The 27,371-nt window shown below is 45.7% G+C and overlaps 1 long non-coding RNA gene across 1 annotated transcript; it reads right to left on the bottom strand.

Annotated features, from left to right (window-relative positions):
• Positions 1-4,020: 4,020 nt before the first annotated feature.
• On the bottom strand, positions 4,021-4,713 carry LOC128410923 (uncharacterized). Its single transcript, XR_008329635.1, has 3 exons — positions 4,524-4,713; positions 4,326-4,413; positions 4,021-4,208 (listed from the first exon to the last, which is right to left on the bottom strand). It is a non-coding gene; the product is annotated as an uncharacterized LOC128410923 (long non-coding RNA).
• Between the last annotated feature and the right edge of the window lie 22,658 nt (positions 4,714-27,371).

The raw sequence follows: 27,371 nt of genomic DNA, 5'->3' as shown, positions 1-27,371 counted from the left end.
TGCTGCAATGGGGGCCATGGTTGTAGCCAAGAGGGGCAGCAGCCTCCCCAAATAAATCAAAATCAATACAAATCTGATGTTCTGCCCCCCCTCCCAAAAAACCTGGCTATGCCCATGATATGGGTGGCGAGGCTTCTCCCTAGCCCCTATCAACTGAGGGAGAACATTTATTTAAAATTATTATATACCTTGTTATAGCTCCAAAAAGATCTCCAAGAAAAGAAGGATTTTGGAATGTCCAGCTGAGAATCATGAGTGGGAGAGAGCTATCCTGCACTCTGGCCCTTGTGGGCTTCCCATAGTCATCTGCTTAGCCACTGGGAGGAACAGGATGCTTTTGTTTATTAGATTCAGTATGATGCCCCTGAGCAGGTTACAGCAATTTTAAAATACAATATAAAACTACCAAAAGAAATCCTAGTCAAGGTAATGGGGTGGATCTTAAAAGTCTATAGGGCCTCAGAAGGGCAAAGGTGCATCTTCAGCAAGCAACAAAAGCTACGTACACGTGAAGATGCCAGATGTACCTCTGTGGGAAGGGAATTCCACAGATAGGGGCTGTCACAGAGAACCCCCTCCCAGCCCACTGCTCCCTGAACTTCTGAGGAGAGTGGATCTATCAAGAAGCCCTCCTTTTCATCTGAACACTCATTAGATTCTGTAGTTAAGGATGCAGCCTCTTGATAATTGGGGCCTAAATCATATATGGCTTTAAACACCAGTGTGAGCACCTTGAATTAGTTCACCTGGAAGTGAACTGGCAAGCAGTGCAGCTGTTTTAAAACACGGGTTATTGTGGGTTCTAAATGGAACCCCATCTAGTAATTTGGCTGCTGCATCTTTGAACAGTTAAGTTTCTAAGTCATCTTCTGTTGGTGGCCAGGGAAAGAATATAGATACTGTATTTGAAGGAAAATTCCCTGGGTGCCAAGATCGAAGTTTGGGGCAAGTACTCCGGTGAGAGAACCCCAGCAGAGATTTAAAATCACAAAGTTCTCAGTAAGGTAAAGCATGGAAATATAGGCTGCTAGACCTTTAAAAATATACTCTTGTGAGCTCCAAAACTTCTTCCCTCAGCATAGAAAAAAACACCACACATTTGGTAAGTTAAAAATGGTTTACTTATGAACTTGAAAGGTGTGGTTCATGTGCCTTTCCATATAACATTCAGCAGAGATTGCACAGGCAGTAAAATTTGGTTTAGTTAGAGTGGTGAAAGTTCCTAAACTATTGGTATGGGAACTCAAGAAAGGCTTGCGAGAGCCATGCTCACACGTTGAGCTTCTCTGGTAGACTAGGAAGGAACAGTAGGCTAAATAGCTAAGCATGGCAGGACAGCTTACTCTATGGTCTTAACCCCTTTGTGCATTAATTAGACTTAAGCATGTTGGTTATAGCAGAGTGGTTATCCCACATCTTCAAGGAAAGCCCATGTACAGCACATTCCAATAATCCAATCTGTAAATTACATGAGTTTGGAGCACAATCACCAAGTAATCTCTGCCCAAAAGCGGCTGGAACTGGAAACAGGCACTCCTAGCCACCAAGACCACCTGAGCCTCCAGTGACAATGCTGAGCCTCCAGTCTCAATGCTTGAGAGCAGTACATGTGAAAAGGATCTAGGAGTCTTGGTTGACCACAAACTTGACATGAGCCAACAGTGTGACGCGGCAGCTAAAAAAGCCAATGCAATTCTGGGCTGCATCAATAGGAGTACAGCATCGAGATCAAGGGAAGTAATAGTGCCACTGTATTCTGCTCTGGTCAGACCTCACCTGGAGTACTGTGTCCAGTTCTGGGCACCACAGTTCAAGAAGGACACTGACAAACTGGAACGTGTCCAGAGGAGGGCAACCAAAATGGTCAAAGGCCTGGAAACGATGCCTTATGAGGAACGGCTAAGGGAGCTGGGCATGTTTAGCCTGGAGAAGAGGAGGTTAAGGGGTGATATGATAGCCATGTTCAAATATATAAAAGGATGTCACACAGAGGAGGGAGAAAGGTTGTTTTCTGCTGCTCCAGAGAAGCGGACACGGAGCAATGGATCCAAACTACAAGAAAGAAGATTCCACCTAAACATTAGGAAGAACTTCCTGACAGTAAGAGCTGTTTGACAGTGGAATTTGCTGCCAAGGAGTGTGGTGGAGTCTCCTTCTTTGGAGGTCTTTAAGCAGAGGCTTGACAACCATATGTCAGGAGTGCTCTGATGGTGTTTCCTGCTTGGCAGGGGGTTGGACTCGATGGCCCTTGTGGTCTCTTCCAACTCTATGATTCTATGATTCTATGGATCCAGGAGTAACCTTATGCAATGAACCTCCTCCTACAGGGGTTTGATCTGGCCCAGAAGGAGACAATCTCCCCACCTCTGGGGCCCAAGAACTCCGAGCAAGTAGCAACATATTTTATCAGTATTCAGCTTGAATTTGTATTGACCCATATCTAGCCCCTTGCCACTTCAAACACCAGCCTAGCATGCTTCAAGCATATCCCTTCTATCTTTTCTGAGCTAACATTTTAACCAGGAAGTTGTAAGAAGCAATACTTGGTTCTGTTCACTGACAGGGATGACTTTATAACTGCTCAATGACGATCAGACCTATATGTTAAATTACATCTTTATCCAATCTGAAAAGGTAAGAGAAATGCTTTTGATTCATTCAAATCTAATGGATTTGTGGTGTCACACTAAGCTTCTACTGTATATTTTAGAAAGTTGTTTGTTCAGCATGCATTTGGATACCTCTAAAGATATTACAGCCATTTTTTTCATGCTAGTTCCTGAGATCAAGAAGCAGGTTTTCATCTATGCTTGGATACAATTGGATGCCATTTTGAATCAAGACTGAACCTTTAAAAACTGCACCATTTAAACCACCAATTTCAAAACTGCAGATTTTTTGTTGTTTCTTAGAATTCCCAAGCAATGCTGGGTCCAAGGCTTCTAGTTCACAGTATAGGGAAAAGTTTGGGTTTTCTTTGGCAATAGCTATATGTATGTTGGAAAGAACTTCAGATGCTTTATGAGAGAGGACTGGTTTTCTTTTGACTTTAGGCCCTTTCACACATTGTAACATTCTACATGGTGATATAGAAAAGGAAAGTACTATGCTACATGTTTATGACATCTCTCATCTGTAGAGTCAGTTTGCTGGCATGAAACATGGTGATTTCTACGCAGATGTGTATTCTGTCTAGGAATGTTGCAGTGTGTAAAGTGACTCTGAGAGAAACAACACCTGCCTGCTACTGAATTGCTAACTACAAACTCTAAAAAGGATTTAACTTGGATTTCTGGAATTTTCTGAAGTCAGCGTTTTATCCAAAGGCTGCTTCATATGCTCATGTCTTTGGCTACCGCCACATGTCCAGGGCTCTTATAGAGCTGCAATAACTTTTAAATGCCTCCCTATGTGAGTCTGCTAAATAGTGTAGGAAACACAAAACCCAGTACTGCTTACCCCAGAGAAATGCAATAACTGGTTTGATACTTTGTTCTCCAGCGAAACTCCATGGTATTTAAGCATTCTCATGGCTACAGGGATCTCAACCACATGTCTGGTTTTCGGTGACACCACTTTCAAAAACATAAAAGTTTTTGAACCAAGCACAACTTGGTATTCTATTTTGTGTTTATGTTCTCCTATGTCTGAATGTACATTTTATTATCTTTTCCCTAAGTTGATTAATCACCTTCCTTTTAACCAGTTAATTGTTTGATTGAGTAATTTTAATTGAATTTTGCATATCACCCAAACTTCATTGTGGGTGCTTTTTTGAGGTATTAAAGTGTGAGGCAACATAAAACAAACAAATCAGAAAGAAATGCTGTCTTTACTGTTTTGATTTCCTATTACAGTAAAACACCAGAACTGAAATAGCCATATCTGGCTGACCATCCTATACACAATGAGTAAGAATAATTCAGCTGAGTGCAATTTACTTCTCAGTTGACATACAGTGGATTCCACTGTAAAATACATAAAATGACTTTGTCCTCAGACCCCTTTTAAAACAGGACTAAATTGTGATCAGGAAAGATGCTTCCATATAGCCAAAAATCTGCCTTTGCTCCTGGATCCTGGATGTGTGCTTTCTTTTTCTGCAGTGCCTTCGCTTGTGAATGACTGGGCAGAGAGTTTCCTTGTCAGCCTCCGAGAATTTCTTCGTTCTTTTTAATCTCTCATGAGAAATGCACAGTGGAGCACTCCTGTCATATCAGAGTTAGAATGAATGAGATAAGGATTCTAAAGCACTCTGTAGAATTCTTGTGCTGTATACATGATTAATAACAATGAAGTGACTGGGCATTTTGGAGTGGATTTACCTTAGTTAGTGAATTTCCTTATTTCCCCTTGAATGTTCAGAGAGCAGTGATTAATATTAATGTGCAATTAGAGAACTGGAAACAAAAGCTGGAAATGGAAAGCATGCCATTAAAAAATTGTAATAGACTCCAGTCTGAAGTGCGAGTCTATAACCTCCCCAACAGGCATTCCCGCCCTCCTGCATAATCAGCACTTACTATAAAAGGCATCTCCACATTCAGAACAATTCTTACGTAGATCCTAATTAGAGAGGAGCTCAGTCATTGCCTGTGTGACTTCTCTGGCTATCTATCAAAGCCTGTTATTTTTAAATAAGGGGTCTTCCTGCTCCAGAGTTTCTGCTCCTACCCGCTCCCAAGAATGAAGCTCTACTGCTGAATTTATAACATTACATTACATGCATTCCCATGGCAACAGACTGTGATGTTGCAAAAAGAGAATTATGACTTCACTACAGGTGCTGCCACAAAGAGAAGCTGGGTTACCCAGGAGGAAGTAAATATTCAGAAAGAACATCTGATGCAACAGGGAAGGGAATAAAGCTCAGCAATGATAGAATGGCTGTTATTTGTGCCAATGTACTGTATCCAAAGAGCATTTGCTTAATTGTGTTGCATCTTGCCTCTATGTACTAAACCACAAGCTAGTCAAAACTGAGCTATGAACATAGGGAGAGTGCCTCACAGTGTGTGTCAGGGTGTTTCCAGGCAGGTGTTTATTGTGGGAACAATGCTCATCATGGAAGTTTTTCACTGCATCTACATGGCGTTCTGAAAATGCTAGCTCACATTTTCTTCTCATTTAATCCAGCAAAAAGTCTTTTAAAATAAACCTGTTGTCAACAACCTATTTGATGTCTCAACAATTTATTTGTAGTATTTAAACCCCATCTGGAAGCACCTTTTGTCAGACAACAGTTCCATCTTCTAGCCCAGTATTATATACTGACTGGCTGTGATTCTCCAGGGCCCCAGGGAAAGGTCTCACCCCTGTCCTACCTGGAGATGCTAAGGACTGAATTTCTGCCTGCAAAGCCTGTGCTCTGCTACTGAGCTACAGCCCTTTATTCATTCATTTAGGCTAAAATCCTATGTCCACTTATCTGGCAGTAAAACCCATTGAAACAAGCAAGACTGGAAGGTGGAAGAGCCTTCGGAAAGTATGAAAAACATACTTATGGAGGTGGAGAGATTTGGCCAAGTGGCAGGATTTATACTGAACAAGGAAAAGACCAAAATAATTGCTAAGAATATGGATCCAGACAAGATAGAAACTATACAACAACATGTAGGTATAGAGGTGGTGAAAAAAGTGAAATATTTGGGTATTTGGATAACCCCCAAGAATATAGACTTATATCAGAATAATTACATACCAGTGTGGAATGGGATAAAGAAAGATCTGGAAGTGTGGGGACGAATGAAATTGTCATTTTGGGGAAGGATCTCAACGATAAAGATGAGCGTGCTGCCAAAGTTATTATTTTTATATCAAATGATTCCAATAATCAAGGGGACTGGGGTTTTCAAAGAATGGCAAAGAGCGATTTCAAGGTATATCTGGCAGGGTAAGAAGCCAAGAATTCAGTTTAAGTTACTAACTGATGTGAAAGAAAGAGGAGGCTTCGCCTTGCCAGACTTGAAATTGTACTATGAAGCCTCATGTCTCTGTTGGTTAAAGGAATGGATAAAATTAGAAAATACAGAGTTGTTAGACTTAGAAGGATTTGATAACAGATTTGGATGGCACGCGCATCTATGGGCTGAAAAGAAGAAAATCCATAAAGGCTTTGAGAACTACATTTTCCGAAGATCGCTGCTAGAAATATGGGATAGGTATAAAAACCTACTTGAAGTAAAAACTCCACACTGGTTGTCTCCTTTAGAGGTTATGAGTGTTAAAAAAATTAATATGAGAAAGAATTGGATTACATATGGAAATTTGATTGTTAAAGAAGGGGGGAAATGGAAAATGAAACCTTATGAAGAAGTGAAAGAGTCGGTATATGACTGGTTGCATTATTTTCAAATAAATGAAATGTTTAAAAAAGATCTTAAAGAATATGGATATGCAGAGAAAGATTCTAAATTTCAAATAGAAATAATAAATAATGAATATAAAATCCTATCCAAAATGTATAAGATATTGTTGGAATTGCATACAAAGGATGAAGAAGTTAAATCAGTCATGATAAAATGGGCCAGAGATATTGGTTATAATATACAATTTAATGACTGGATAAAACTATGGAATGAAAGTATTAAATTTACTGCATGTACTGCATTAAAGGAAAATGTTATGAAAATGATATATAGATGGTATATTACACCAGTAAAACTTGCAAAAATGTACAAAACATGTAAGAAGTGTTGGAAATGTAAAGAAAAAGATGGTACATTTTATCATATGTGGTGGGAATGTAAGAAAGTGAAAAGCTTCTGGGAGTTGATATATAATGAACTGAAAAAAATGTTGAAATATACATTTGTTAAGAAACCAGAGGCCTTTCTCTTAGGAATTGTCGGTAATGAAATAAATAGAAAGGATCATAAACTTTTCCAATATGCAGTAACAGCAGCCAGAATACTACTGGCCCAGAAATGGAAACAAGAACAAATACCAACGTTGGAGGAGTGGAGAATGAACCTGATGGACTATGCAGAACTTGATAAATTGACTGGGAAGATCAGATATCTACAAGATCAAAAGTTCATCGAGGACTGGGGAAATTAGTTGAGTACTGGGAATGTATAAGTGATAATGGAATAACGCTAGTGGCATTTAAAGAAGCTCTGTAACAACACAAGAAATATTGTAAAAAGGTAAAATAGAAGTGGGGGGTAGGTATAAAGGCAATAGCAAAATTTGGAAATGTGTAATTAAAGAAGTTAGAATTTGGGTGATTGGTAGAGAGGCCGAAGGAAGTCAAAAATGGAAAATTTAATAGAAGTTGTAATCTGGCATGAATGTATGGAAAATCAATAAAATATAATTTTAAAAACGAAACAAGCAAGACTTTTATCTGAATATAAAGGATTGCAGATCAAGGCCCTTAACACGTTCATCAGGGGTTAGAGTCCTGGACTTAATTTAATGCTAGGGTTTAATCTTAAGAGTATGAGAAGTTAATAATAAAGGAGAAAGATGTTCTGATTGTAGACGTACAAAAGTGCTATGCTGACAGTTCATTTTCTTTGCAGCCTGATTTCCCTTTTCCCTTTTAGCTCCCATTGTGGCTTCCTCTCGTTAGAATGGTGTAAGCGATGGCATCACGTAGAAGACAATGGAGAAACCCAAAACTTCTGTCACTGGTAGCCATTTGTAGTGTTGGAGTTTGATGGATATATTGCAGCAATGTGCAGAAAGATTCTGGTTGAAAGGATAGATAAAACTTAAAAGATTTATTACTCAAGGCAAACAAAGTCATTGCAAATAGATGTGAAGGTAACACTGACACATGTTAGCTCATACTCCAACTAACTCGGAAAAGAAGCAAGAAGGAAGTAAAGCCTGAGAGTTGGTGATCTACTTTACGAACAGGTAACGTTACTAAAAGAGAAGGAATCAGTAAGGGATGAATAGGTTCCTTTTCTGTCTAGTCGATCCCCACGGATTCCGATAACTTACTGCAAGCTTTACCGTTGCTTTACTCCTAATAAGCAGCATGCCCCAATCAACTCTCCAACAAGGTAGTGTGGGAGATTTTGCAGCCCAACCTAGCAATGCGTATTCTTCCTAGTTAGCATGAGAAGGGGCTAAGACCACAGAGCTGAATTCTGATAGGCAAAGACAGACCATAGAAATTTAACTGGTAGAGAGGGCTCTGTGTGATGTCAGCAGCATCATTATCATTATGTTAGTAGCCCAGTCTTCCTCCAAGCAACTCAAGAGCAGCTATACATGGAGCAACCTCCATTTATTCTCGCAACACTCTTATGACGTAGGTAAAAATGAGTGGTGATTACCAGTCCAGTATGAACCTGTGGAATGCATGGCTGAGGTGGGATTCAAACCCATGTTTCCCATGTCTTTAACCACTACACCACAAGCCCTGTATCTGATAGTCATACAGAAAATTAATCCCATTGTGTAATATGTCGGTGTCTCTCTGGCTTTACATAACAAAAGTGGGAGGCAAATAATAGAATTGTAATTATTGCTGCTTGCTTCCCACTGTGATAAAAACAAATTTATTGCCTCCTGTGTGAATCACACCCAAGGGCATCTCTCTGGCTGTTGTTGGAGGGAGAGGGCTGGATTAGATAGATCTGATTCACGAGAGCAGTTCTTATGATGATGATGTTGTCATCGTTCTGCTCTTAGACAGTCTTCTCTAACCTGGTGCTCTCCAGATGTTTTGGACTATAATAATAATAATAATAATAATAATAATTTATTATTTATACCCCGCCCATCTGGCTGGGCCTCCCCAGCCACTCTGGGCGGCTTCCATAAAAACTACAGTTTCCATCAGCCCCAGCCAATGTGGGAGCTACAGTTCAGCACACCTGGAGGGCACCAGCTTGGGGAAAGCTGTCCTGGAGATGATCACGTTTGGGGCTGTTTACAAATCTGCACTGTGTTCTTTATCACCCAGGGCCTGTGGCTTGTAGCAAACTACACTTTAAAACAAGGAGTAGTGTTAATAGTATGTAATGAATTACGCAAAAAGCGCTGCTAGGGGGTGAAAAAGACAAAATATTAACTTTGTGTAAAACATTTGAATTTTAATGCTGAGTGCTGACTTAGAACCTCACGTTTTCTTCTGCTTGCTTTTGGTTAGCAGGACTGAGAAACGGGGGGAGGGGTAGCTGGTAATATTTTCTTTCATCATAATTTGGCAGCTGGAGCGGGGGGGGGGATCTCTTCTTCCCTTTCTCTCACCTATGTCCCCTGTTACTACTTTGTGTGCTGTTATTGCCAGCCAAGCCGCAAGTAGAGTGCTTGACAGGAGGAGAAGATCCAGATTTGTAAACATCCAGCATAGAATATCTACATTTCAAACTCAGAGCTTTGTGCTACAGCAGCCTTTGCAAACCTGGGGCCTTGCCTAGAGTGCAAAATAGCCTGGCACCAGCACTGGCTAGGATTGCCAGCTGCTTCTCTTTTTTTACCAGCTTCTGCTCCTGTGCCTTCAACAGCAGGTTGATCGGCTGATATCAGCAGTTATAATGCTTATTTGTCTACTGTGAGAAGCTTTTTGTAGTTTAGTCGTTTAGTCGTGTCTGACTCTTCCATGACCCCATGGACCAGAGCACACCAGACACTCCTGTCTTCCACTGCCTCCCGCAGTTTGGTCAGACTCATGCTGGTAGCTTCGAGAACACTGTCCAACCATCTCGTCCTCTGTCGTCCCCTTCTCCTTGTGCCCTCCATCTTTCCCAACATCAGGGTCTTTTCCAGGGAGTCTTCTCTTCTCATTATTATTATTATTATTTGTTAAATATTTTCTTGATTTACAGAAGTATGTGTAATGTCTCTTGTATTTTTTCCATGTAACAGTTTTACAAATCAGTTTCATTTGTTGAGACATTAGGAAGACAAGGGGGGGAGATGGGGGGGGGTCGGGTGGCGATGTTTCTATTTTGCTTAATGTATGTAGGGTTTGGTGTCAGCGTTACTTGTGCAAGTTCTCTGCTGTTCACTTGTGTTCCTTTGGTGGTGAGAGAGGTTGAGGTTGGCCTAGAGTGTGGTTGTTTAGCAGCCAGAAACACCATAACCAGACACTGGAGAGACCTGTCAGGAGTAAGCATGGACCAATGGTACCCAATAGTATGGGAAACAGCCCTACTAGAAAAATCAACCAATAAACTGAAACTGACCCGGGGACAAACAGAAGAAGATGCATTTACCCCGGTATGGCTCCCCTTTATCACATACACAGCTCAACAAGACAATGACAATAATCCACCAACACCATACAAATCAATATGGCTGACCTGATCCAAAACACCCACCCACCCCACTCACACACGAAAACAAAGATCACCACAGTCTTCTCTTCTCATGAGGTGGCCAAAGTATTGGAGCCTCAGCTTCAGCATCTGTCCTTCCAGTGAGCACTCAGGGCTGATTTCCTTAAGAATGGAGAGGTTTGATCTTCTTGCAGTCCATGGGACTCCAACACCATAATTCAAAAGCATCAATTCTTCGGCGATCAGCCTTCTTTATGGTCCAGCTCTCACTTCCATACATCACTACTGGGAAAACCATAGCTTTTACTATACGGGCCTTTGTTGGCAAGGTGATGTCTCTGCTTTTTAAGATGCTGTCTAGGTTTGTCAGGCCAATATCTACAAAGGCGTAGGAGTAAACTAGGTCTGCTATTCTCTGGTTAGCTGTTTGCAACCCTAAAGAGATCTATCAGGGTGTTTGTATGGAGCAGGGGGCTAGAAAATCAAGTGCACAGAGATGGGACAAGGATGTGATGAAAGCCAAGCTTCAGTGCTCTAGCTGCGAGGCTGGCATGGCTCTAACTTGGGAAGGCAAAGAGGAAGAAGCAGAAAACTGAGTAGGTGAGACAACAAGGCATTGTCTGATCACTTCAAATCTCTGAGGTTCTTCTGCCACTAGAAGGCACAGTCTGCAAGTAGCAGGGGTGACCCACCCTATTTCGCCACCTGAGGAGAAATGGGAATGTCCCACCCCTGGTTGCCCTCCGCTACCTCCCCACTGAAGTTTCGCTTACCAGGGTCATGTGACTGTGACGGCTTCCAGTGAGATATCATGGAACTCTCACAAGATCTCACTGAGATCTCATGGGAAGCCGCCACTGCGTGACTCTGCCAGCTGTGGTAGGGACAGGTTGGGCATCCATGGGGCACCACCCCATGGGATTCTGCTACCAAAGGCAGCTGCTTCAGTCTGCCTCACAGGCACAGTACTGGCAAGTACTGTGTTGATTCAAGGGAATCTGCACACTTTTTCAAGAACTAATTATTGATCGTTAACTATGCTGGGATATACTTGTTATGGGGAGCAGTTATATCAGATAAAAATATTTGGCTTGAAAATTACTACTTTTAATTTCAGTATCCCGTTCACACATGGAAACAATGCTTGCAACAATAGTGCATTTCAAACATTGTTACTGTGGAAAAATAGGTGGGTGTTGAGAGAGGAACTGGAAGAGTTATGCTATTCTCTTATTTTAACAGAAAGCAATTATCTTTGCATTTAGTCAACCCTCCTGTCTCTACAGTTAGGCAAGGATTTTCAAAGTCAGCAATTTACATTTTGCAGAGCAACATGCCCTCATCACTGTAGCCCGAGTCTTTAATATGCAGGAATCTCAGCATCCAGCTGGTAGATTTATGCCTGGTGGAAAATAATACAAATTGCAGAGAACTTTCAAGTCTCCTGAGTACAGAACAAACTGTAATTAATTGATTTGTTAAACACTGATAAGATGCTCGATCCTGTTCAAAGGATGGATTGACATCCCTGACCTGACATTTCCTAGATTTCAGCAGAACTTCTCTGACCCGACATCTTAACAGGCAAACACAGGGAAGGGATTGAAACTGAAAGACCAGAGCAAATGTGTGTTTGTGTATATGTATTTTAAACCTTAACTATTAACTTCAATTTGAGAGCCAGTCCCAATCTTCTATTTTTATTATTATTATTAATTATTATTATTATTATTATTATTATTATTATTATTATTAACCCACCCTTCATCCCAAGGTCGCCAATTATCAGAGTGTTATTTTAGTCATTTAATTGTCTAGCGTATAATGGTAATTGATTAATGAAGGTGAATGAATTAACCCCAATTAACTATAGTCATTAGTGGACTGGCGCCTTCACACTCATTTTGTAGCATACCTAATCTACTATTGGCAGGGTGAACATACTTCAGGGAAAGGAATGTGTGATCCATCTGTCCTCCTTGTGGTAGGTTAACCTCCTTACCTGCAAGACTGCTGGGGAAAGTGCTCTGTGAGAGCTTCTGCAATGTTGTGATGATGCATTCATATATTTCGAGAGAGAGCCGACTGTGCTTTATGGCTCAGAGGAAGTAACATTTTCATATTTCAACTTGCATGTCTTCCTAAGCATGCTCTAATTTAATACCGCTTCCTTACTAGTAGCAAATTCTGAAGTGCTGGCATTCCTCATGATACCACATCCCTTTTAAGGCTATGCTGCAAAAATGAACTTTTGCCCAATGTAGACATTATGACTTCAATACCGAGCCACTTTTCCCTCTCATATTTACCCATCTGAGCAGTTATCATGATTTCAAGACCTTGCTAACAGTTTTGGTTAGCCATAAGAGAGTTTTGGATAGGTTTCCAAAATAAAAGTGTGAGGTTACCTTTAATCATGCATGTCATTGTCACCTACCTTTTCCCCTGCTTAGCTTATTTATTTCACATGCAGAACATGGACCAAAGAGATGGCATCATTGTCCCTGCAGTGAAATCAATGGCAATGCTCAGTCACTGCCCATCTCTGCACCAGTGTCAAGGGTGGCAGGCCAGTGCCTCATTCCATAAATCAGGACTGGGGAACCCATGGCTTCTCATTATGTTGTTGGACTAGAACTCCCATCAACTGCCACAAGCATGACCAATAGTCAGGGATGATAGGAGTTCTAGTTCAATGATATCTGGAGAGCCACAGGTTCCACACCTCTACCCTAAATCTTAAAGTGGCTTTTGCCACAAATGACACATCCTTCATACTTTTTGCCTTTAGGTTGGTAACTGTGAACTGCAGAAAACCTGGAGAGATTGCATTTAGCCCAAGGGCCTACAGTCACTGACACCAATTCTAGGTTCTCTTCTGTTATGGAACAGTTCTGTTTCCTCCACTTTCGAGCTGCAGTATTTTGTCAGTGAGAAAACATGGTGTATCTCCCCTCCCCATAAGCTAGCAAGTCTATTACAATTGTGACTATTGTGCGGAATGAATTTTCAGGGAGCATTTACTGGAGAGTGCTGAGTGAAAGTGCTGCCCCTTGCAAAAGCCCCTGCTATTTTGTGAATGCTTTAAAAAAATAAAATTAAATTAAAAAAAAGATTGAAAATGGTCCCAGGGATGGTAAACAACTCTGTACCAACATTCTCCTTCCACCTTTTATTATTAAATTTGGAGAGCATTAAGCCCATAGCTGTCAACTTTCCCCCTTTTTAAAGGGAAATTCCCTTATTCCAAATAGGATTCCTCGCAAAAAAAGGAAAAAGTTGACAGCTATGATTAAGCCTAATCTTCTGTTCTACTTTCTCCCTGCCCTATCCTTAAATTCCAGGAACAGTGAACTTAATCTGCTTCATTTTCCTTGCAGGCTTTTGCATACCCTTGCTTCATATTGAAAGCGGCTTCTCCTCACACTCCACATTCTTGGAACCATGTGTTCTTCTCTTTCCCTCTTACAGCTTATAAATGGTCAAAAGCGGATGTTTATACTTGCAAAAGCAGCTACTTTGCGTCCTCTCTGAAGCAACAAGAACAAGTAATGTAGTGGGGCAGAAATATAGTTCATCATACCACCAGTGCCACACAAACACCCTGTCCCGAAAACCACAGAGGCTAAAAGGGGTGGGCCTAGCCAAAATGATCGTTCCAACCCATCTCAGCACAGATCTTGAGCCTAGGCAAACATTTACCTCATGCTGAAAACCACAGAGCTCTGTTTGTATATAGAAAGAAACAAAACAGTAGCAGGAGATGCGGGGCGGGGGGGAGTCTAGTGGAGTCACAATAAAAGGGGAAAGAGAGCAGAGTGCTCACAGCCTTGGGAAAGGAAATAAGCCAAGGGCAGTATTTCCAAAAAGGATCTACAGTACTTAGAAGTTTGAGCCATTTAGGGTCAAATCAGACATGACAACCATGCAATTAATTATTGCATTATTACTTTTTCTGCATTCCCCACCCCAGCAAAAAGAAATATCTAATAGCTGCTGTGAGGAGTGTTGATGGATCTCTAGCAGAACCATGGCAAAGGGTAGAGGTGACTTAGCCCATTGCCCCAGCCAAGTCCCTGTTCTGGATTTGGCTCCCCCATGGCTTTTGTTGTCATAGCCCCATCTGAGTCCCGTTGCCAAGCAGGCAGCGGCTTTCTTTGAGGAACACTTGCATGAGAACAGAATCCACATACAGACAGTCCAGAGGTCAGGGAATCCAGATGATCACAGACCCAAGGGTCCAGATGGAGAGCAGGAAGCAGCAAGGTAGCGTCAGGAACTACAGGTGTTGTTTCCAGCATCTGACTGTTGCTGAGAGCTGTGTTTCAGAAGGCCAGAGCCAGCTGGTTCTCTTCAGTGCCTTCTCCCTCTGCCCTTGAAGGTTGATCAGCTGCAGGTGAAGTCATCCCACCTCCCTGCACTTCAGGCTGCTGTTCAGCAGGTGAAGCTGACTCCTGGCCCATGGCAGTTGTTTGCATTGGGATGAAAGCTCTCATTGGCCAAGCCTCAAAAGAGCTGTAGTCCAAAAGATCTGGAGGGCATCAGGTTGGCTACCACTGGCTTAAAGGGATGCTCCCTTTTTGTGGGGTGAGTTATTGGGGGCGGGGAAATCAGTCATAAGCCCTGTGCCATTGAGACCTTCTGCACCAGTTTAACATGTCCATTTTTCCTGATGTTGGAGATGCAATACAGTCGTTCCTTGGATCCCAAACGCCTTGGTACTTGGATATTTTGGCTCCTGAACGCCGCATACCTGGTTTGTGTTCCAGTTTGCAAACATTCTTTGGAAACCGAACGTCCTACGGGGCTTCTGCAACTTCCGATTGGCTGCAGGAGCTGCCTTATGGAGCTCCTTATGGAGCTATTGCAGGAGATGGAGGCCAGGGAGCTGCTGGACTTAGGGCCCTTTTTTCTGTGCAGCCACTCTGCCTTTGCAGATGCTTCTCTCCCGTCACTGTTAGAATGTTCACCCTGTGGCTGTTCCACAAATAATATGAAGCTGCTTTATTATACTGAGTCAGACTGTTCATCTAGCCCAGGGGGTGGGGAACCTCAGGCCTGGGGCCAGAATGCAGCCTGAGAGGGGAAAGCAGTCAAAGCTGCCAGATCCCAAAGTCTTATAAACCATTCCCTCAGATGTGGGAATTCTTTCTTTTCCCAATATTTTTCATGCAAAATTCTTGCTTCTAAAATCACATGGTATAATAATTTCTCTCTGTCCTCAGGAATCATGTCCTTAAGATAAATTAGTATACATATGTGTCTAACTGTTTCAAATATTGGCAGTGATCACTTTAGGTACGTCTGGTACAGTATATGCATAACTGAACAGGCCTGCATCGTGCTGAACCCTGAAGTAACCCGAAAACATCACAAAAATGCCACAAAAAGGGGTGGGGTGAGTGGGTGTTTGCAGGCTTTTTCAATGGTGTCTCAAATATACACGTGTAGTGCCTTGGAACATAACCCCCGCGTAAACTGGGAGTTGCTGGAACTTCAAAATATTGGATGCAATTTCATACAGTACTTTTTACCTCAGGACAGTTTCACCAACAGTGGACAAAATCTGCTCTCTTCATTTCACTTTTAGATATTCTAAATATCTGAGGTGGTGCTTACCTACCACATTGTCCAAAGTTTTGAGGAACTTCAAAGCATTCCCATTAGGCTTCAACTAGGCCTGGACGATGTATCAATACAGGTATGAGAGCCAGACCACGATGGCTGCTTCACTCAGCGGTATATTGTGGGTGAAACCGCCGCCGCTCCTGAATCCCTTTGCCCCTAGCACACGAGGGAGAAACAAGCAGCAGCCATGAGCTGGAGAGAGAGGGACTCAGGAGCAGTGGCAGTTTCACCCACAATATACTGCCGGGTGAAACCGCCATCCTGCTTGGACCCTAATACCACTGAGGGCAGAACAAGCTACATTGGCCAGGGCCAATGTAGCTTGTTCCTCCCTTGGTTGCCCATGCAAGCAGGCAGCTCATTTAAGCTTCTCTGTTCAGGGACTGCCCGCCCCTAAACGGAGAAGTTCAAAAGAGCCCCAACCCTGCCTCCGGCTCATGCAAGCCAGAGGCGGGTTGGGGGCTCACTCCATCTTTGGGCAAGTGGGGGGCGAGCGGGCTGCCTCCTCCTCCTGGGAGAATGAGGCAGCTTGCCCGCCTCCTCCAGCTGGTGAAAGCAGAGGGAGCCCTGCGGATGGAGACTGACACGGCTCCCTCTGCCTTTGAGTGAGGTTTCCGAACCTTTGATCATGGATGATTTGGTTGTGATTCATGCATTGTAGGTAGTTGGACTAGATGATCCTTTGGGTCCCTTCCAACTCTATAATTCTGCAATTCTACAATTTTGTGGTATAGAAAAAGAGCAGGGATCTGTAGTCTCTCAGCCCCACCCACCTCACAGAGTGTTTGTTGTGGGGGAGGAAGGGAAAGGAGAATGTTAGCCGCTTTGAGACTCCTGAAGGGGAGTGATAAAGCAGGATATCAAATCCAAACTACTACTACTACTACCACTCCAACTCCTCCTCCTCCTCCTCCTCTTCTTCTTCTTCTTCTTCTTCTTCTTCTTCTTCTTCTTCTTCTTCTTCTAGTAAAGGAGCTCAGTAAGCAAGGGGCCCACACCTCTGGTGTCCCACTGCTAGCCTTTCTGCTTCCACACATTCTTGTCCCCCCTCCTTCCCTTTCTTCTCTTGCTTCTGCACCCCAATACTTCCCACCTCCGCCACATCCAAACTTCCTCCTGGGGGCTGCATTTGAAAACCATACAATAAGCTATTCACAAAGCAGGCAGCCAATAGGAAAACCAATGCGCCGATACAACTTTAAAGAGGCCTCACCCGTGAACTCGCCACAATTCTCTGAGATCGTTGTAGCTGGAAGGGTGAGCACATGACTGCAGAAGGGAAGTGGCCTTAAGAGGAAAACATTTAGCCGCTCTGGAGCCTCGAACACAGATGACACGACACTTTCTTTGTTGCCAGGAAAAAAGGGCTCGCCAGCTCATTCATTAGAATATTTTTGCATCAGGGAAACAGAGACAGAGGAGGAGCCGACAGACAGAAGACGCGGAACATCTTCATTAAAGATTAAGCAGCAGAAATGGACAGCGGCAGCCTGCGAGGCGCTTTTGCCACAGGAGAAAATAAGTCAGTGAAATAGCCCAGAGACACTCAAATTGGGATTTCATTCTATTAGCTGCCCTGTAAGAGGCAACAAGTCAAGTGGATAGGATGGGCCAAGGAGGAAACGGCCTTTCCATACTACCAGCTGGGCTTCTGTCACACAGTTCCACGTTAGAGGCAATGCCAGTGGGGAAGCAGGTAGGTGCCCAGTGGCACAGAGGCTCCCATTAGCTGCACTGCCACAACTCTTGGGAGGTGCAGCCTCAGAGCAGAAGCTCTGCTGAATGAGCAATGAGACATGACAGGCAAGAGAGTTTCTAGGGAATTGTTGCAGGCCTCAGGCAGTTTTGTGGAGGCTCCAGGCTAGATGACCGTAACCACCCAGGAAGGGCCTTGTGGTTTAGAGCTTCATTTATGTTGTGCAATGGGATTTGTGGGAAATGGGACAGGGCATGTTCTGGGCCTCAACAATGGGAGGGAAGGGTCATATCAGCACTTACCAATGTCTGGGCCAAATGCTATCACGCACATGAGAAGGTAGAGATGCCCTTACAGTGCAAACCCACTCAAAATCTCTATTCCATTTTGAAATGGTGTGTGGTGTATGTATACTTTATATTACAGGGTGTGTGGCTAATTTAGACACACAACATTCTTTTTAAAGGCATGCCATGTTATAACACCATTTTATTTTATTTTTAAACAGAAACTGGGCTTAATGCACAAATATGTCAAGAGACAGCACTGATGCAAAAGAGTGGCGCTGTGGTCTAAACCTTGGGCTTGCTGATCAAAAGGTCGGCGGTTTGAATCCCCACGACGGAGTGAGCTCCCATTACTCGGTCCCAGCTCCTGCCAACCTAGCAGTTCAAAAGCATGCCCAAAAATGCAAATAAATTAATAGGTACTGCTCCGGCAGGAAGTTAAACGGTGTTTCTATGCGCTGCTCTGGTGTCGGTGTTCTGTTGTGCCAGAAGCAGCTTAGTCATGCTGGCCACATGATCCGGAAAAACTGTCTGCGGAGCAGACAAACTCCGGCTCCCTTGGCCTGTAAAGCGAGATGAGCGCTGCAACCCCAGAGTCGTTCACAACTGGACTTAACTGTCAGGGGTCCCTTTATCTCTCTGTCTCTCTCTATTACTAAACAGAATAGGTTATGTTCTTTAGGGGGTGTATGGTGTGTTAGGGGAGGTGTAGTACCTCTGCTGGGGTACACACTGTGCTCCTCCTGGGGTAGTTTGTCCACCTTTGGTTCCCATCCTGTGCTCAGCTCTCACCTGTGGCTCCTAGAAGCTGTCAGCATGTGACAGCAGCCACACCCTGGAAAGGACCTCGACTGGCTGGCTAAACCAGGTGAGGGAAGCTGATGGGTCTAAAGTTAGGGACTGAAGTGAGTTAGGGACTTCCCCTGCATGCAAAGACAGGCTCCAGCAGATTGAGCAGATGAGACAAATAGTGGGTCCAACGGTCAAGAAGGCGGTTTCTGCACATGCTGCAGTGTAGAGGGAAGTGAGGGGCAGATGCGGCTTGTCAACCTGGGAAGGCAGCCCATCCAGAAGGAAAACTCTGATCCCAAACCTCTCCTGCAAAGTGGGATATCATTGGGATTCTACACAAATCTAAAGTGAAGCCAAGCAAGTGCCAAACAAATTGCTCTGCTTTCCTTTGGACCACATCAGCAAGGCTGAGAGTGTGGCATTGTCATCTGGGCAGCCCAGGACCTCCATACACACTGCTCAGGCTTGCACCCTGGGGAACTCCCTTTGCTGCTAACACAGAGGTTTGTCTTTGCCCCCAGAAGTGCACTCCATTGTCTCTCGAGGCAGAGGGATGCCAACCATGTTCTTTAGGCTATAATGCTGTGCACACCAACTTGAGAGAGTAAGCCCATTGAGCAGAGGGGTCTTATGTTTCCAGTAACTCTATCAGTGCAAACCAAACCAGGTCATTTTAAAATGTGCAGGAAGCCCAAAAAAGCTGTGTGTGGTGGACTGTAACATACAGAAAACATTGTGTGGCACTGCGAATCTTGATAACTTACAGCTGACCAAAGAGACGTGAATAGTTCCCAATCATATGAATTTCAGTTACTTACCAGCCTATTCATTAAATCTGCAGAAAATCAAATGAACAAAAGCGCTATGCAAATGCCTCTTTTGCCTTTAGATGATGTGCTGCAGTAGCCATAATCTTAGAGACACTCCCTTCGGGGAGAGAGAGAAGCGGGCATTGCCCTTCTTGAGATGGTGCCGTTTTTATAAGTACTTACAATTTCTTTTATTATTATTTATATCTGCTTCTTGATTAACCAGCTCGTTACTCCATTTACCCAGCTCGTTAAAACACGGCAGCGATCGAGGTTGCCTAACGCCTTAAACCCGGTGCCATCACGCGACGGTCCCCTTGCGTAACTACTTTCATCTAACTTAGTAGGTTTGCCTGCGCGTACAGAGAACTATTGCACAAGGAACGTGGGAGCGGGAGCGAGGCCGCCTCCTGACCACTAAGCGCCCTTCACCACTAGGGGCGCCGTTCCGGCACGCGGCCTCCCCTCGCCTCCCCCGCGTGCTCCGCCACGCGCCCGTGCGGCTCTTCGGAGTCCAGCCTCGCCCTGGCCGAGGTCGTGGCGCGCGCCGCTCCCAGGCTGACCCTCTGCTGCTGCCTGCTGGCGCGCAAGGGGCGCTGCTCCTGCGCCCGCCCCCCAGCTGCGGAAGCGGCGCCCACCGCGCCTCCTTCGAGGGGGCCGCCTCCACAGAGCGCGCGAGCAATTGCGCCCCCCCCGCCCGCGCCCCCCACCACTTCCCCAGCCGGCGAGTGTGCGGCAGCCCGCCCGCCGGCCCGCCCCTGGTTGCCTCCCTGGTGCTCTCCCGGCTTCTCCCCCTCCTGCTCCCGCTGTGTCAGGTAGATTACAGCGAGCGGCGGGAACGAGCGCGCGGGAGGGCTGCCTTCCTCCAAGGCGCCCCGCGGCGGCCGCCCAGCAGGAGGCACGCTGCTCGCCTGGAGGGGAGCGGCTTCCGACGGGGCTCGGCTGGTTGCCAGCTGCGCGCTCCGGCAGCTTCCAGGCCCGCGCCATTCACTTCCCAGCTGCGGGCGCAGGAGCCGCCGGCCGGGAGCAAAAGCCCGGAAAATGAGCTCCCGCTGCTCCGCTGAGGAGAAGGCGGAGACCTCCCCCACCCCACCCCCGTCCCTTTCTCCAGGCGCCGCGCTTCTCGTGCCGCTCAGGCGGGCTTCTTGCCTTCCCTATCCCTGCAGCTCGCCATTCTAAGACGGCGGTTCGTTCTTGCTGTGAGCGCAGCCCCGCGCCACATGAGGGCCGCCCGCCTATTCAGACGACGTCTATCATCCGCGTCAGTCATTTCCGAAGTCTGCCGCCGCGACGCGAGAAAAGAGATGCGTGGAATGAGAATCGGCGGGATCCAAAGAAGCGGCGGCGGCGGCAGCTCTGTGTGGGTCGCGCCTCTCCCGGTCAGTTTCCTAGGCGAACAGGAGTCAAGCCACCGACCCATCTAGCTCCGTGTTGTCGGCACTGACCGGCAGTGGTTCTCCAAGGAGCCTCTCTCAGCCCTACCTGGAAACGTCTCGGATTGAACCCCGCGCCTTCTGCATGCCAAGCAGGTGCTCTGTCACAGAACTATGTATGACCCTTTTTCCTAGGGTGGCCTAACATGTTTCTGACAAGGGCTCTCTCTGAGCAGCAAGACCCATGATTTACTTGTGGAAGGTCTGAGGCTCAATCTGCAAGGAGGCCAAGCAGGCCAGTGGAAAAATTTCAGTCCCAAACCCTGCAGAGCTGCTGCCAGTCCGTGGAGCCTGCACTGTGCCAGATGGACCACTGCTGGAGGTCGTGTGCCTCTGAATCTCAGTTGCTGGAACCCGCAGGGAGACAGAGTGCTGCTGCTCTCAGGTCCCGCTTGCAGGTTTCCCATAGGCCAACAGCATTGCATCCAGTTCAACAAATGCGGTTCAGCTGTCAGACCTTTGGCTAACACAATTAGAGGCACATTTCATGTGGGAAAGCAGCTTTTAATGTGACTACTCACTTTGGTTCAATATTATCAAGACACAAATATCTGAAATACACAGCTGTGGTTCAGCTGACTGGGAAATTTCTCTATCAGTCAGTAACAGACAATTCCTGACCTAGTCAGCCCCATCCTGCATGTCAAGTCATTGACACAATCCCAGCATCACAAACATCTACTGTCAAAAGTGTTGGCTCCAGATTTTTTGGGCCTCTTGGTCATTACACTTTTATTAGGCCCTTCTCCTTGCCACTGTCGTCTCTGCTTGGCCTCCCTCCAGATTCTGAGTACAACACTGCACTGAAGGAGAGAGGGAGGCAAGCGGAGACAACTGCTGCTGTTCCTCTTTGCTCCTATCATATGTGGAGGGCAGGCAAACATGCAATAACATGAGAGCAAGCAGGACCCAGAAACACTGGGGATCAGCAGTGGGTCTCCTGTCCCAGCTGTGCTGATCCCTGATCCCTGGCAGACCACATGTTCAGCTGCAAGCGCCTGTCTCTTTGAACCACTATGTAGATCACAACAAAAATTTTTTTCCCTTCCAGTAGCACCTTAAAGACCAACTAAGTTAGTTCTTGGTATGAGCTTTTCGTGTGTTTCTGTGTATCTGAAGAATTGCATGCACACGAAAGCTCATACCAAGAACTAACTTAGTTGGTCTTTAAGGTGCTACTGGAAGGAAAAAAAAATTTTGTTTTGACTATGGCAGACCAACACAGCTACCTTTCTGTATGTAGATCACGTGTGTCTTCACTTTATGAAGCAATATTGTTTGCTGCAGTTACACAGATGTTTCCAGCAGTAAAGCCAGGGTAACCAGAACATTTTGAGAGCTGTCATTCCCATTAGCCACAGCAAGCATAACCGCTGGTCAGGGATGATGGGATTTGTAGTCCAACATCATCTGGGAAATGTACCCATGTTGCTGTTTGCTGAGGATCACAGAACATTTCACTGCAACAGGAAAATGCAATTTTGCATCTAAAGGTTTTTGGAAAGTATTGAGAAGTTATGTAGGCTGCCAAACACAAAACTATTACTGGCTTAGCTGGCCGGACAGCTTTCTTGCAAAAAGCCAAACCTTCATCAGGCTCTCGTGAACCTTATGGGCATACCATGTTTGTCAACTGCTGGCAACAAACTATAATCAGGATGTCGACTCAGCTGTGTGTGGGATTTTAAGCGTACCTTCTTGTTTGTTTAGATATCTGTCCAAGAGAAAATGTCCTACATAAGAACTCAGATACATGCAATAGATGTGTGAAGAAAGGCTCTGATCTGCCCCACTATTTCTCTAAGCCAATCAGTCACAAAGGGGTAATCAAGATGCTTTTCTGGGAAAGGGGACCAGTGGGGCCAGATGGCTCTGGATCTCATTGGTCAGGAAGAGCCAGGGGCCACTTCTTCAGCAGAGGAGACTTTGAAAAGCTGAGCTGCCTTTGCAAAATGGTTCCATCCCTCCATCAAGAATCCAGACTGGACTTTTGGGGAAGTGGAACTTCCTTGCTGCTTACTTGTAAGTCAATTAGACTTACAATTAGACTTACTATATTGTAGTGGCTAAGCTAGGATCAGTTCAGTGCTCTTATTTACAGTCGTACCTTGGTTTTCAAACAGCTTAGTTCCCGAATGTTTTGGCTCCCAAATGTCGCAAACCCGGAAGTGACTGTTCCGGTTTGAGAACTATTTTTGGAAGCCAAACGTCCAACGGGGCTTCCGCGACTTCTGATTGGCTGCAGGAGCTTCCTGCAACCAATCAGAAGCCGTTATTTGTTCTGAACATTTTGGAAGTCAAACGGACTTCTGGAACGGACTTCCAAAGTACCACTGTATTTGGTATTCTGTTTCGATTTGCCTGCTTCCCCTCTTTTTTTAAATAAAGTTCCCTAATTTGACCAGTGAATTGTGTGTAATTGCCAATCTCAGGGTTTTAGAATCCTCACGTACCTAGGTGCTTAGAATTCATGCTACTGAAAGGTTAGAATCAGAAGGCAGGTGCTCTTCTGAGATCTGGGAGAGAGTCAGGAGTGCGATCTGCCTTTACACTCTCAGTAACTTATAAGGGGGCTGTCTGAGACGCACAGGGTGTGTTGGTCTGAGTTTCTGGGTTTTAGGAAGCTTTTGTGGGGTCAGCTGGGGCAATGAGCAAGCTGCCTTATCTTGGACAGCTGGAAGCTATGCCTGCTTCCCCCAGCAATGTGTGTGTAGGTTGAAATGAGGAGTGCTGGGTGCACTAGCTTGGAGCCTTTTTGAAAGTAATTGCTTTGATGAATCTCAGGTCGCCAAGCAGGACTCAGACACAAGAGCACTCCCCCCTCCTGTAATTTCCAGCAACTGGTGTTCAGAAGCATTACTGCTGCTGACAGTGGAGGCAGAGCATGGCCATCATGGCTAGCAGCCATCAATAGCCCTCTCCTCCATGAATTTGTCTAATCCTCTTTTAAAGCCATCTAGGTTGGTGGCTGGCACTGCCATTCATATACTATTCTCATAAGGTGGTTTTTTAAAAAACCCAACAAAAAACACCCCATCAAAATAGGAATGGAGTGTGTGTTCAAGCCCTGCCTCAAAAAGGCTCTGCAGCTGAAACAAGTTCCCAGCACTGCTAACAGCAAAAGTCAACTGGTTGGGTAGTGATGGATGTATAGCCAAAATGGGACCACTAAGGGGGCAGCAGCTTAGGGAACTCCATTATTTGCAGAAGTACAAAAAGTCTTCTAAGAGAGTAAAGAAACCAGCCCACTGAAGAATAAATGTGTTTAGTAGCCACATAACATTAAAGTGTCGGGGGAAATTGAGAAGGTGAGATGGAATATTTTGCAGGAGAGGATTATTCTGTCCTGTCACCCTGGCCAAGAGCAATTTTGCAAGGAGTTGAAGATACAGTACTCTGCAACACTTTGTTGCAGATCTCACTTGCTAATTCCAAATTCTTTAATGTTGATGAGAGGATGCTATTTAAAATTATCCCCTTGTACTGCAATAATCCCAGGTCAACAACTCACTAATGATCATAGATTACCTTTTATAAGCTGCTTTAAACACCCACTGATCTTCACAGAGGATACAAAATTATTTAGCAATATAGGCTGTGCACATAGTCTCGTTTGATCTGGGTCCAGTGTGCTCATACTGCTCCCTTAGGAAGTGGTGCACACATTATCTTAAGCTACAATCCATATACTCTTATCTACCTTGTTGTTTCTTATGAAATACGACATCTTGATTCATATCTACCCAAACCAGCTTTGATCTGAATTGAGAAACAGAAGGACCTGGCTGGATTTTAAGTTGGCGTTGTGTACATAACCATAATTTCAGGAGGGGTGGGGGGAGGAGCAAGTGCATGCTTATGGAGGACTCTCCTGTGTGAGTGTCTGAGGGCCCTGCTCTTGCCGCTTACTACCTACCTGGCCCAGGGCGGGGCCTGAAGCCTCACAGGGACTGCTGCGCTCTGCTGCCCAGGAGGACTCTCTTGTGTGAGTGTCTGAGGGCCCTGCTCCTTCCTGCCACTCACCATCTGGACTGGGGCGGGGCCTGAAGCCTCACAGGGACTGCTGTGCTCTGCTGCCCAGGAGGACTCTCCTGTGTGAGTGTCTGGGGGCCCTGCTCCTTCCTGCCACTTACCACCTGGCCCAGGACAGGGCCTGACAGGCCTCACTAGGACAGTTGCTGTTACTGCTGGAGGGGTGCAGAGTGCTTTTAAAATGTTTTACAAATTTTCTTTTGAATTTTTTGTATGTGGGGTGGGGGTGGGGGTGGGATGGATGTTTATTGGGCCTGGGAATTTGTTTGATTTTATGTTTTTCTAATTTTTATTGTTTTTTGTTTGTATTGGTTTTTTTTAAGGTGTTATTTTGTTCTTAAGGAGAGGGGTCAGGGCTGCTGGGGAGTGGGTCCCAGCCCACAAAATGGCTGGGGCATGTTCCAAAGGGGGGGATGCACTGGGACAACTGATCTCAGTGATCACGGGTAGGAGGAGGAGTTACACTAAGACCAGACCATGTCATTACAGAGGAGGCAGGTTTAGTTGTTGTTTGAGGACTATCCCTGCCTCCGGGTCTGGTCCTGACCGGATGGATACTAGAATCAGCAAGGGATACCCACATGACCTGAAAGTGTTGCTGTCCAATGCCAGGTCAATGATTCATAAGACCACTGCCATCCATGACTTGATCATGGATGGAGGACTTGACCTGGCATGTGTAACAGAGACTTGGTTGGATGAAGCAGATGGGCCTGTCCTTGCCGCTGCTTGTCCACCAGGTTTCTCTTACGCACAGCAACCCAAGTCATGTGGGCGGGGAGGGGGGTTGCAGTGATTTTTAGGAAGTCATTAGTTTGCACCAGGCGTCCTATTGGGAAGACCCAGTTGTCCGAGTGCATGTTCTGGAAGTTGGGCAATAGGGGCAGTACAGGATTCCTTTTGGTGTACCGACCTCCCCGCTGCACCAAGGATTTCCTGCCCGAGCTGCTGCAGGTTGTGGCGGATGTTCTCCTGGAGACACCTAGCTTGGTTGTCCTAGGGGATTTTAACATCCATGCCGACACAACCTTACAAGGGGCTGCTCGGGACTTCGTGGAAAACATGGCCTCCATGGGGCTGTCCCTGAATAAGTCTGGCCCAACCCATAGCCGCGGACATGCCTTGGACCTGGTGTTTACCTCTATGGATGTTGGTGATCTGACACTAAGTAAAAGCGAAACGAAAGAAGTGCCATGGTCAGATCACTTCCTGGTGCAACTGGACTTCTCTGCGACCCATCCCCTCTGCAGGGAGGTGGGACCGATTCGGATGGTCCGCCCCCGCCACTTAATGGATCCAAATGGTTTCCAGAGAGTGGTAGGGGATGCTTTATCCCATGTTGATGGCCTTTCAGCTGATTCCCTGGTGGCCCGCTGGAATGTGGAGTTAACCAGGGCTATTGACTGTTTGGCTCCGAAGCGCCGTCTCCGATTGCATGGAGCCCGGAGAGCCCCGTGGTTTTCCACGGATCTGAGGGCAATGAAACAATCGTTGAGACGGCTAGAGCGCCGGTGGCGGATAACTCATTCCGAATCTGACCGGACACAGGTTAGAGCTCAACGTCGAGCCTACCAAGTGGCAATAGCGATGGCGAAGAAGACTTTCTTCGCCGCCTCTATTGCATCTGCAGAAAACAGCAGCAGGAGACTTTTTCAGGTGGTTCACAATTTAGCGGAACCACCTGCGACATCGGGGCCCAGTACGGGCCACATGATCTCCTGCAATGATTTTGCAAAGTTTTTTTGCAGATAAAATCGCTCAGATTCGGGAAGAAGTAGACTCCACCGTGGGAGCAGGGCCAGGGCGGGAGAGTGCTAGAGTCCTGTCTAGTCAAGTTGTGTGGGATCAATTCCAATCTGTTACCTCCGAGGATGTGGACAGGCTGCTTGGACGAGTGAAGCCAACCACCTGTCTCCTGGCTAGCCGGGAAGGACTGGGCGATGGGCTTCGTGGGGTGGTGAATGCTTCCCTCCGTGAGGGATCCTTCCCAGACCCGCTGAAAGAGGCGGTTATTAAACCGCTTCTTAAAAAACCATCTTTAGATGCGGCCACGATGGCCAATTATCGCCCAGTCTCAAATCTTCCATTCTTGGGCAAGGTGATTGAGCGAGTGGTTGCTGAACAACTCCAGGCATGCCTGGAAGAAGCGGACCATTTGGATCCCTTCCAGTCGGGATTCAGGCCTCATCATGGGACTGAAACTGCCTTGGTCGCACTGGTTGATGATCTCCGGCGGGCTAGGGACAAAGGTGAGAGCTGTTTCCTAGTTCTGCTGGATCTCTCAGCGGCGTTTGATACCATCGACCATAACATCCTTCTGGACCGTCTTGAGGGGCTGGGAGCTGGGGGCACTGTCATACAGTGGTTCCGCTCCTTCCTCCTGGGCCATGTTCAGAAAGTGGAGGTGGGGGATGAGTGTTCAGACCCCTGGGCTCTCACGTGTGGGGTGCCTC

This window comes from Podarcis raffonei, chromosome 1 (genome assembly GCF_027172205.1).
Source record: "Podarcis raffonei isolate rPodRaf1 chromosome 1, rPodRaf1.pri, whole genome shotgun sequence".
NCBI lineage: Eukaryota > Metazoa > Chordata > Lepidosauria > Squamata > Lacertidae > Podarcis > Podarcis raffonei.
Note: the sequence above shows the minus strand (reverse complement) of the source record. Positions and strands in the feature narration are given on the sequence as shown.